Source organism: Humulus lupulus, chromosome 5, assembly GCF_963169125.1.
Source record: "Humulus lupulus chromosome 5, drHumLupu1.1, whole genome shotgun sequence".
NCBI classification, from domain to species: Eukaryota; Viridiplantae; Streptophyta; class Magnoliopsida; order Rosales; family Cannabaceae; genus Humulus; species Humulus lupulus.
The window spans coordinates 201,727,876-201,741,088 of NC_084797.1; positions in this window are offsets into that span (position 1 = coordinate 201,727,876).

Here is a 13,213-nt window from a genome sequence, read left to right on the forward strand (position 1 = left end):
CGTGTGACACTAGACTTGACGCCAGTAGGGGGGCGTCGTCCTCTTCCTGGGCGGACACCTGTCTGCGTGCTTTCGACATATCTGCAAAATCAAAAGAAATGTGTGAGGAAGAGGCAGAACACTTAACCCTCCATTTTTTCTTCCTAGCAAGAGTTTTCCTTCGAGGGAGCGAGGGCGGAAGCACTAAGCTAGGATAAACTGAGACTGAGGGCTGGGGAGAGGAGCTAGCAGCCCCATGACTGTCATCAGGCGAAGAGGGAGTAGGAGGTTCTGGCGGAATGTGTCCCTCCATAAATTCTAACTCCCACCGCAATTCGAAAAGGGTCGTCCTAAGACGCGCTATATGGTCACTAAGGCCCGGGGGTGAAGGTCCTCCATCTCCCCTCGACACCGAGTCAATTTCGCTCTCTTCCACCCAAATTTTACGCCTAAGATCAGCCATGCACTCGAGGTGGCGGATGCGGGCTTGCCTCAAAGAATCATAGTCCTGGTAAGGGTTACCCTCAGGGGACTCTGAGTCTGAGGACAGGTCAATAAACTCAGCCCTTAGGGGTATGTCGGACGGGCCGTCACTGGCCATGAAACCACGTCCCAACAGCAAAAAGGGGCTCACGCATAAACGAGGGGAAGGCTACAAAACCCAAAGGAATAGGCTTAATACCTCTAGACGCAAACGCCCTAAATGGACTACTACAGGGTATATATATAAAAAAAAAAAAAAAAGAGGAGGAGGGGCGTGCATATGGTCAAACTCACTACAAGCTCAGACTAATGTACCCCATCCCGAGTATTGCTAGTTTGGACCTGATAAAATAAATAAATAAAAGGGAGAAGGAAAGAAAATATACCTCAAGCGATTAAGAAAGCGAAGGCGGAATCCAAAGAAGGTCCGGGATCGAAAAGCACCACATAGTCGAAAGTGCGCGTCTGCAAGAATGAACCAGAATGATGTGTTAGTCATAAAATAAATACACCAAGAAATTAGCTCATATGTAAAAAAAAAATGAAAAAATGAAAAAGTGATGAAACTATAGAAAAAGTGTGGTTGTGGGGGATTGAACCCTTTACCTCTTGAAAGGAGCAAGGGTCTAACTACCACTAAGCCAAGGAAGTAAGGTGTAAATATTAAGCCATGCATGAAGGCCTATTTATAAGAACCAAGATGAATAGTCTACAAGAGCACCTAAAGGTCCTCTCCTAGACTAGGGGGGCAAGTGTTGATGCTCAAAAACTCATCAAGGGAAAACACGCAGTTTACAAGGTACGGATGCTAAGGCGCGAGGCGACATGGCCTTGCTTGGCCTCGCCAGCCCATGCCACCAAGTGGCCTCGCGAGAAGGCCTCGGCCGCGCCGCCCAAGTGGCCTCGCGAGATGGTCACGGCCGCGCCACCCAAGTGGCCTCGCGAGATGCCTAGGCCATGGCCTCGCGAGATGCTAAGATGTCATGGCCTCACACGGCCCCGTTCGGATGCTTAGGCGCGAGGCGACATGGCCCCGCTTGGCCTCGCCAGCCCACGCCACCAAGTGGCCTCGCGATAAGGTCTTGGACGCACCACCTAAGTGGCCTCACGAGATGCCTAGGCCGCACCACCCAAGTGGCCTCGCGAGATGCCTAGGCCACACCTCCCAAGTGGCCTTGAGAGCCCTATGCTTAGAAGACCCAGCGCGAGTCAAATAGGACATACTTGTACGACCAAGTACTGAGTACGGATACCAGTGCCAGTGAGGCTGCTGGGGTAAGGATCATGGTCCGTACGTCTACGGCCATAGGTCAGAGCCGACACCACTACCTCCTGCGCCACTACGCCTGCCACCACACATCTCATCGAGGGTACAGACAAGTGGTGGAGATGTCCTCTTGACACCTGCTCGTGTACGGGATGTACAACCATGACCACTGAAGCCACTCCCCTAACACAGTACGTATGTACCACTTGGTGCCCTGGATCACTATGTACCTAAGGCCATTAGAGCCCACTATAAAATGAACCCTAAGACCACCTGGAAGGGGGTTGGAAATTTTACTGTAGTAGAGCCTTAAGTGTGAATGAAAGATTGATTTCTCCATTATTGTTACATCATTGTTCTTGAGTTATTGTTCAAGTTTTTACAGCTTTCCAATTAGCGATCTTGATTTGATAATTTTTCCAACTTAACTTCGTTGACGAGTTCTCACCGTCAACAGCAGACATGCAAGCTCGGCTTCAGAGCCAAGATGAATAGATTCGAATTCTGCGGCAGCAGGCTCCATCTGGGAGTGTTGCCCCTATTGTGCCACCTGCAGTGGTACCGGTAGCGCAGCCAGTTGATGTTGGGAACAAATAGGAACCGTTGTATGAGCGGTTCAAGAAGCAACAGCCCCCGATCTTTGAGGGAGGACCAAATCCACTGAAGGTTGAGTAGTGGATGACTATGATTACTACCATTCTTGATTTCATGAGGGTAGAAGGACATGACAGGGTGGCCTGTGCCACTTATATGCTGAGGGAAGATGCCCGAATCTGGTGGGAGGTGGCATCACAGACTAGAGATGTTTCCGCATTGACTTGGGAAGGGTTTAAGGACTTGTTTAGTCAGAAGTATTATAATGTTGCCATCAGGGCAGCGAAGATAAATGAGTTCGTGGGGCTGGTTCAGGGCAGTATGACAGTTACAGAATATGCCTTGAAGTTCGATAAACTTGCGAAGTTCGCACTGGATCTTGTGCCTACTGATGCAGCTAGGCACGACAGGTTTATTATAGGGCTAAATGCTATGATAGCCCGAGATATGAGAATTACCACAGTTCCTGGAGGGACAACTTATGCCTAGGCTATGGAGAAGGCTCTTACCGCTGAGGAAGCGGAGAATAAGATATGGAGAGAGAGTGCTGTGAGGAGGGAGGGCCGCAGGGCGGTGCCTCCATATTCTAGTTCTGGTAGGGGCAGAGGCCCCAGTGATTTGAAGAGGAAGACCCCTGAGGCTTCGGCCGTTCCTGGTCCTGATAAGAGAGGTCGGGGTACTCAGGGTGGCCGTCAGGGAGGCGGTGATACATGGAGGACTCATCCAGAGTGCACGAGGTGCAAGAGACGCCATCTGGGTGAGTGTCGGGCTAAGGCCTGTTATGTGTGTGGGGTGGTGGGACACCTCAGGAAAGATTGCCCGACAGTGAAGAAGGGAGATACAGGGAAGGTGGACAGCTTGACTCCAGCTCGAGTGTTCACCCTGACGCAGGCGGAGGCCGAGGCTAGTCCATCGGTAGTGACAGGTCAGCTTTCTAGTGCTGGCATTCCTTTTACTATGTTGATTGATTCTGGTGCTACGCATTTGTTTGTATCTGATAAGGTGATTGATAGATTGTGTAGACCTAGTGAGTATAGTAATTCAGGGTTTGGGACTATTTTGACTATAGGAGAACTGGTAGTATCTAGGAGGTGGATTAGAGCACTGCCAGTGATAGTTGATGGTAGGGAGTTGTCAGTAGATTTGATTGAGTTGAGTATGGAGGATTTTGATATGATTCTAGGTATGGATTGGCTGGTTAGATATGGAGCTACCATTGAATGTAGGAAGAAGATGGTGACTTTTGAGCCAGAGGGCGAGGATCCCTTTGTTTTTGTGGGAGCAGTGCATGGACCCCGCGTACCCAGGATATATGTGCTGAGAGCCAGAGATTTGTTACATGGTGGATGTATAGGCTTTCTGGCTAGTGTGGTGGATACCACCAGAGTTTCACTAGTAGGACCGGAGGAGACCAGATTGGTTTGCGAGTTCTTGGATGTGTTCCCTGAGGATTTGCCTGGGTTGCTACCGCGTAGGGAGATTCAGTTTGTCATTGAGTTGGCACCAGGGACAGAGCCAGTGTCGAGGGCACCATATAGAATGGCACCGACAGAGCTGAAAGAATTAAAGATACAACTGCAGGAGCTTCTAGATTTGGGGTTTATCAGACCTAGCTACTCGCCATGGGGTGCTCTAGTTTTGTTTGTAAAGAAGAAGGATGGGACTTTGAGAATGTGCATCGACTACCGAGAATTGAACAAGTTGACTATCAAGAATAAGTATCCCCTACCAAGGATTGTTGACTTGTTCGACCAGCTGCAGGGTAAGACGGTGTTCTTAAAGATTGATCTTCGATCTGGTTATCACCAGCTGAGGATCAAGGGTGAGGACATACCTAAGACGACCTTCCAAACGTGGTATGGGAATCATGAGTTCTTGGTCATGTCTTTTGGTTTAACCAATGCCCCAGCAGCCTTTATGGATCTAATGAATAGGGTGTTCAAGGATTTTCTGGATCAGTTTGTTATTGTCTTCATCGAAGACATCTTGGTGTATTCTAGTTCAGAGGCAGAGCACGAGCTTCATCTTCGACAGGTTCTTCAGAGGTTGAGGGAGCATCAGTTGTACCCCAAGTTTAGGAAGTGTGAATTTTGGTTACCCGAAGTGACATTCCTTGGACATATCGTAGGTGCAGATGGGATTAAGGTGGATCCATCTAAGATAGAGGCAGTTAGGGATTGGCCGAGGCCAAGGAACGCCTTGGAGGTGTGGAGTTTTCTTGGGTTAGTAGGTTACTACAGACAGTTTGTAGAGGGCTTTTCGAAGATAGCAGCACCGATGACAGAATTGACACGGAAGAATCTGAAGTTTATCTGGTCAGAGACAAGTGTGAAGACAGTTTCCAAGAGCTGAAGCGACGACTTATTACAGCGCCAGTGTTGAGTCTTCCTTCGGGGGAAGGGAAGTTTGTTAGTTACTGCGATGCATCAAGGCTGGGCTTAGGTTGTGTGTTGATGCAGAATAAGAAGGTTATAGCTTATGCATCACGACAGCTGAATGAGTATGAGCAGCGGTATCATACCCATGATTTGGAGTTAGCAGCGGTGGTATTCGCACTGAAGATTTGGCGACACTATCTGTATGGGGAGAAGTGCGAGGTATACACTGATCATAAGAGTTTGAAGTATTTCTTTACACAAAAGGAACTGAACATGAGACAGAGGTGTTGGCTAGAGTTGGTAAAGGATTATGATTGTGATATTCTTTACCATCCGGGGAAAGCCAATGTGGTGGCGGATGCATTGAGCAGGAGAGGTCCAGGTCAGTTATACAGTTCCGTTCAGATCTCAAGGAAGTTAGCTGATGAGATGGTCAGAGCAGGGATAGAGTTGGTAGTAGGTCGGTTGGCCAATATTACTCTGTAGTCGACCCTACTAGAGCGAATCAGAGAAGGGCAGTTGGCAGACGCCCAGTTACAGAGGGTTAGAGAGGATGTCTTAACGAGAGTAGCTAAGGATTATTCTGTTTTTGAGGTTGGGCTACTTCGGTATCAGGGACGGATTTGTGTTCCAGCTGATGAGGGGGTCAGACGAGAGATACTGGATGAGTCTCATACAACGCCATACTCACTTCATCCGGGTACCACGAAGATGTATCAGGATCTATGGACTTTGTATTGGTGGCCTGGGATGAAGATGGATGTGGTAGAGTACGTTGCCAGATGCATAACCTGCCAGCAGGTGAAAGCAGAGCATCATCGACCAGCAGGGTTGCTTCAGCCTTTGCGTGTTCCTGAATGGAAATGGGAGGACATTACTATGGATTTTGTGGGAGGCTTACCCAGGACAGTAGGACTTCATGACTCGGTGTGGGTGATAGTGGATAGATACACCAAGTCAGCCCATTTTCTTCCGGTGAGGTCGACATATACTGTGGATCAGTATGCAGAGTTGTATGTGAGGGAGATTGTATGTCTCCATGGGGTTCCTAAGTCTATAGTGTCAGACCAGGATCCTATCTTCACTTCCAAATTTTGGGGTGGTTTGCAGAAGGCTTTGGAGACTCAGTTGAAGTTTAGTATAGCTTTCTACCCTCAGACTGATGGACAGTCTGAGAGGACGATCCAGGTATTGGAGGATATGCTCAGAGCATGTGTGATTGATTTTGAGGGTTCATGGAGTAAGTATCTGCCGTTGATTGAATTTTTATATAAAAATAGTTATCAATCAACGATTGGAGTGGCTCCCTATGAGATGTTATATGGGAGAAAGTGTAGATCACCCATTCATTGGGATGAGATGGGTGAGAGAAGATATTTGGGGCCAGATATGGTTCAGAAGACAAGTGAAGCCATAGAGAAGATCCGGGCTAGAATGCTCGCTTCTCAGAGCAGACAGAAAAGCTACACTGATCCTACGCGTAGGGATGTGGAGTTCCAGGTTGGGGACCACGTCTTTCTCCGAGTTTCACCACTGCGAGGGGTGAGGAGGTTTGGAAAGAAGGGCAAGCTAAGCCCTAGGTTCATTGGACCATTTGAGATCCTGGAGAGGGTTGGTAAAGTGGCTTACAGGTTAGCTTTGCCACCATCGCTGTCTGGAGTTCATAACGTATTCCATGTTTCCATGCTTTGGAAGTACGTCTCAGATGTGACTCATGTGTTGAGGTATGAAGATTTGGAGTTACAGACAGATTTGGCTTATGAAGAACAACCAGTTCAGATCTTGGATCGAAAAGATAAAGTATTGCGAAATAAGACGATTCCTCTAGTTAAAGTACTGTGGAGGAATAGTAAGGTCGAGGAGGCAACCTGGAAGCTTGAGACAGTGATGCGGGATCAGTATCCCGAGTTGTTCAGGTAAATTTCGAGGACGAAATTCTCATTAGGAGGGGATAGTTGTAACGACCCAAATTAGCTAATAAGGCTTAAGGGCCTTGATTAGTGTGCCTGGAGGACATAATGGGAATTAAGTGTGATTTTAATGAGTAAAATGCATGATTATAATTTAAAGCATGTTATACGATTATTTGAATATTCGAGATGCATGACTATGTGTATTAGTATGCATGTAGGCCCTGATTAGGTTAGAAGGGCGTAATCGTAATTTTGGCCATTATGGGCATAACTGTATTGATATGTGTGATAATTGTCAAGACCACATTATTATGTGGATATATCTGTGATCTGTGACTTGAGACGATCCTAGTGAGCAAAGTAGCGAACAAGTCATGGCGGGGGTTTATACCCGGCTCGGGGTGAGCCTGGGGGTATAAATGGGAATTTAGTGAGTATATTGGGGTCTATTTTGACATCAAGTAATATTACTGGTGAATAATTAGGTATCAGGAATTAAGCGATAAATATTGGAGACACTCGAGGAGTTAGCGGGAATTGGGATGAAATGACTAAAATGCCCTTAAGTGGACTAAAGGACTTGGGATTAAAGGGGAGGGTATTGTGGTCATTTGGCAAATAGAGATAAGTAAAACTGAGGCTTTATGTTAGTGGAAGTTGTAGAAAAATATAGAAGTCTGAAATAAAGGAAAGAAGGAAAAGAAAGAAAAGAGAAAAGGAAGGGAAAACAGAGTTGTATTCTCTAGGGTCGGTTTGTGGTTCTCTCACCACTTTTCTTGGGTTTTCTTGGAGCAAAGCTCAGAGGAGAGCTGGGTTAGGCTGAGCATCAAGGATCCTAAGCTAGGCTTGAAGAATTGACATGGGTTTAGCAAGAACACACCATCACCTGAGGTAAGACCTTGTAGCTTCTTCAGTTTCTGGTTTTAGTTTTTAACCTATGGTGCATAAGCTGGATTTGATGGGAACTTTAGGGAATTTAGGCCAAAGGGTGAGGAAGAGAAAGCTAAGGAGGTGTAGAGGTTGTATTGAAATCGAAATCCCATTAAAGGTATGAATTCTAAGCTTCTAACTTTGATGTTTAACTGATTTCTGCTGAGTTTTGATGTCTAGAAGTGGGTATGGTGAATTTTGAGATTAGGGATGCATGTGCTTGAGTTCTGGGTATTTGGGGTGCTTGGGATGAGTGGAGTATGTTCATAAGGTTTTTTTTGAGTTTGGTGAAGGTTTGGAGAAGTTTTGGTTGAGTTTGGCTCGAGGAAATCGCAGGAAGGGAAATCTAGAAGTTGCCTGTCTGTGACTAACGCTACAACGCTAGCCTTTGGGCGCTGTAGCGCTAGGCCAAGCTTTCAGGGGGAATTTGGTTCTTCTTGTAGCGCTGTAGCGCCCTCGTAAGAGCGTTGTAGCGCTGCCTTGTTTTCAGAAGGGGATTTTAGGGTTGTTTGCAAGGGTTTTTGACCAAGGGTTTGGGGTTTGATTCCCCCACCTTGTTTGATGGAACTAGAACTTCCCGGGGGCTCGGGATTGGTCCCGAGACTAGGTTTTAGACTTGAGGGTTGATGATGACTTTGACATATGGTTGTGTTTAGGTGAGCGCTAGGGCTCGAGAGGGATCGTGCTCAAGGAGTCAAGTGATCAAAGCTAGTGAATCGAAAGGTAAGAAAACTGCACCCGGTTATATATTTGTGATGGGACTAAGTGCTCCCGATATCTGTATTATGTCAATGATGGTATCATGCCATGGGACATGTGTTAGCAGCCTAAGAGTGTCGTACACAATATTTGCGCATAGGGCGCGGCTTGGCCACTGGTAGCCGAGGATAGCTTAATATTCACTAAGCTCGGTTTAAGCGGGCCAGAGTCAGTGGCATAACGGAGGGAGCGGCCTGAGGCACTAGCCCTTGTCATCATTTGTGAACTGTTATATGATATGAGTTAATATGTTAGTATGTTGAATACTTGATTATATTGTATGAGTATATGGTTGAGAATATGTGATACAATATGAGATATTGAGTTGTCTGTTGATTGCTTATGCTCTATTATTGTGTTTTCTTGCTGGGCCTCGGCTCACGGGTGCTACGTGGTGCAGGTAAGGGCAAGGGCAAATTGGAACAATCCTAAGATGGAGAGATGCGGGGTTGAATGTACATAGCCAACTGTTCGATCGCCATGGTCGAGGAGTGGATCAGGACAGGGATTGCCTAACTGTCTGTTTTGCCTTAATATGGCTTGTTATTGTATTTAAACCTTATGACTTTTGTAAACGGTCTTTAAACTTAGTATTTTTGGGATCCCATGTAAACAGGAAACATCTCCTAATGAAAAATGTGCCTTTTGAGAACAAAACATTTTAACCCTAGTTCCTTTATAGTTTCAATAACACGTTTTTAACTGAATGACTTGATTAGCAAGTCTAGCACTTTATAAACACACAGTGTAGCGGTCTTGGCTATCCAGGGCGTTACAATCATCCTCATCATCCGAACTTTCCTTCTTTTCTTTGGAAGATTTCAAGGCAATAGATTTCTCCTTGATTTCTTATGTTTTACCTTTTTTTCTGATTTGTTGGTTTAGTTCAAAAGGTCGTAGTGAATCCATCAATTCTTCTACTTTTATTTTGTCTAGATCTTTTGCTTCTTCAATTGCAGTTAGCTTAGTCTGAAACCTGTCAGGGAGAACTTTAACAATTTTTCAAACCAAAACATTATCTTCAAGTTTCTTACCAAGTGCAAAATATTCACTATCAATATCTGACAATCAGTGAGGGTTTCATTTTCATTCATTCTCAAATTTTGTTGTGAGCATAACAAGCCTAAAACACTTGACATCAGTAGTTCCTTCTAATTGAGTTTGAAGGATTTGCCAAGCATCTTTGGTCGAAACACATGAAGAAATCAATTTAATGTAACCTTCACCAACGCCATTAAAAATAGCATGTAATGCTTTATTATTGTAACTAGACAGTTTATCTTCAGCATCAGTCCAATCAAGTTCAAATTTTACCTTAGTTACATCATTCCTTTCCGCTGGAGGAGTCCAACCACTCAAAATAACTCTCCAAGCCTTTTCATCTTGAGATTTGATGAAAGCTCTCATTCTAACTTTCCAATATGGATAGTTAGAATCATTGAGTAAAGGGGAGCGAGTTATGGAGCCTTCTTCTATGAAAAAAGACATTGCAATAACAAGAACAACAAACGAAATAAACCATGATCACACTAAAAAATGAGTGACCTGCTCTTATACCAAATGAAATTCTATTTTTAATAATTACCAAATTAATTAAACCATGTAAATTAATTAAGGTGCCGAAGTCACGACAAAAACTGAACAGAATAAAAAGATAGTGCAAAAATAATAAAGAACACAACGAATTTTTACATGGTTCAGAAACCCTTTCGGATAACCTACTCCTTGGGGCCACACCCAGAGAATAAAACCAATTAATAATGAATCAAAAGTATAAAATATTGACTTAAAAAAAACAAGACCGCCTCTTGAGATTTGCCGCAACTTTGTTGTACTTCTCTTCTCATCTAATTCTGATTGAAGCGCTCAATCACTTGAACTCCCTTCAATGGTTAGCGAGTGCTTGCATCCTCTCGACACAAGGTTTGTAAAAATCCTCTCCCGAAGACTATAAAAGTTGTGTTCAAATTACAATGTGTATTCACTACTGAACATGGTATAAACTCACCACAAAAACTAAACACTCATTTTTCTACAAGATCACGTGAATACTATGATCTTGAATACAAATAAGGAACTCTCACAAATATTACAATACATTCACATATTATGCATCCAAGAGTTCCCTTTTTCTCAATGCCTTAGAAGCCTATTTATAGAGTCCATTTCGTGCTCAGAAAGTCTGAGAAAGAATCTCCTAATAAAAGCAAGAATATTTGAAGATATTCTTGATTGATGAAGAATTGTCTTTTTTAGAAGATTCAGATTTGACAGATACGAATTTTGTGGGGACAGCTAATACCTGTGTCAGATCAAATTTCTCAAGATAGAAATAATGATTAATTACATCAAAGATTTAGTTTCCTGAAGTTTATTATCTTGAGTTGCATGAAAAATTAAAGACAAATATTCCAGAAATGATTTCGAGTAAGTACAGAATATTTACTTTATATAACTAAGACACAACTTCCCTTTATAATCATATTGTGATAAAATTAAACTAAATAAGGAATCTTAATATTCCGAAAATCACAGTAATGGGAAAATGATATTCTGAAAATCACAATAAAGGGAAAGTAAAAATGATCTTTTAAATAAGAAGAGATTTTTTTTATAAAATACGCCAATTTTAAGATTTACATTATTATATAGTTAAATATGAGATCAATTTGAAGATGAAGTTCCATCACTAAAAGCATTTGCAATAAGATTCCTAGGTTTTACTTGATCATGCATTAACATATGCGCGTATTTGAAGTATGATCAATCAAGTGCATACAAAGAGAAAAAAAATGTTTAAACACTGCAAGGATGAATACTTTGGTATATACTATATGTACAACAAAAATTAAAACACAAGCATGCCATGCGGAAGATGATCAAATTTTTGAAGTTGTGTCTTCTAATGATAAGTGGGTTGCAAAGAGAAATGATGAAAATGACAAAAGTAGAGTAATTGATGTGAATGAGTCCAATTACATTGAGGATGAGGGTGAAGAGCACGAAGGAATATTTGTGTTTTTTTTTAGTTGTTGAATGTAAATTTTATTAATTTAATTAGTTGCCAAATTTAAATACTCAAGTTGAAAACATAAAATGGTTGGAAGTGAGAATAAGGTTATATGAAAATACCCAACTTTAAAAATAGTGTTCAAGTTGAAGAGGTCTAAAGAGAGTTTGGAAAAGAAAAAAAAAGATATATTTACCTAAAGTGTAATTATTATAGCGAGGTTATTAAGGAAGTGTAAAGAGGTTAAAAGATAATGTTGGATGAATACGTAACAATGTCACATCATGTTGTGGACTTCCATAAAAATTTAAAATAAGAGATACATTAAATATATGGTGTAATATTATTTTACATAATATGATATTATATTAAATAATGTGACAAAATGTAATTTTCCACACAAATATGATTTGTCACACCTTTTAACATATAATTGAGAGTTACAAATTGGACACATGTGTGTGCCGAAATGTAACATATTTTGGAGTAGCAAAATCAGTTACAAATTTGTCCCAAATATCACCTAATAATGTGTAGATTTTATGTTACATATTTTTTGTTTGAATTGATCAAAGTCATTAGTGATATGTTGAAAATTGGCTTGTGGCCGCGGGCACCAGTGTCCCTGGATGCGGCATGGTGGACAGATGCACATGGCCGCGGCTAGGAATGCTGGTGGCCTCAGCCGGAGACGTGTGCAACCAATTTTATACTCCTTTTTCCACTTTGAACAGTTCTAACACCTCATATAACTCCCAAAACTCATTTTTAAGTCCATAAACATCCAGTTAAACATTTGTAACAACTATGAGGGTTGGTGGAATTTGAAATTCAAAGGGTGTCTCAAAACTCTAAAGATAGGAGTCTATTGCTCACTTATAAGACAACACTATTTCTATCCACTAGAGCATTTGTGTAGCGTCCCAGAGCATTTGTGTAGCGTCCCAGAATTTTTCTTAGCTAGATAGTAGTAGTAGTAGTTGTAGTAGCTGTAGAATTTTAGTTTTCATGAATATTGGTTCAAGCCGACATTTAGTTGAAAACTCGTAGAAATAGTTATGGATTTTATAAGTTTAGCCTATAGTTTAGAAATATTACTTTCATCATAAGGTTTGATTGATGAATATAGTCCTAAGAATACTATTTATTATAACCTAAGGTTTAGATAGAAAAATTAAGAACGTGACACTTGTCACATGTATGTTTATTGAGGAGTTAAGGATTTTAGATGAATAAATTTATTAAAGGATAGATCTAGAAGGTCTAGAACCTTTCCTCATCTGTTAGGATCACGTTTTACTCAATAAAAGTGGTTTAAACAAATTTAAGTATGCTGAAAGTGTGCAAAAACATGTTTATACTCCTTTTTCCACTTTGAACAGTTCTAACACCTCATATAACTCCCAAAACTCATTTTTAAGTCCATAAACATCCAGTTAAACATTGGTAACAACTATGAGGGTTGGTGGAATTTGAAATTCAAAGGGTGTCTCAAAACTCTAAAGATAGGAGTCTATTGCTCACTTATAAGACAACACTATTTCTATCCACTAGAGCATTTGTGTAGCGTCCCAGAATTTTTCTTAGCTAGATAGTAGTAGTAGTAGTAGGAGTAGCAGTAGCAGCAGCAGCAGCAGCAGCAGGAGCAGGAGCAGCAGCAGCAGCAGCAGGAGCAGCAGCCGCAGGAGCAGCAGCAGCAGCAGCAGCAGCAGCAGGAGCAGTAGCAGGAGCAGCAGGAGCAGCAGGAGCAGTAGCAGGAGCAGGAGCAGTAGCAGGAGCAGCAGCAGCAGGAGCAGCAGCAGCAGCAGCAGCAGCAGCAGGAGCAGCAGCAGGAGCAGTAGCAGGAGCAGCAGCAGCAGCAGCAGCAGCAGCAGCAGCAGCAGCAGCAGCAGCAGCAGCA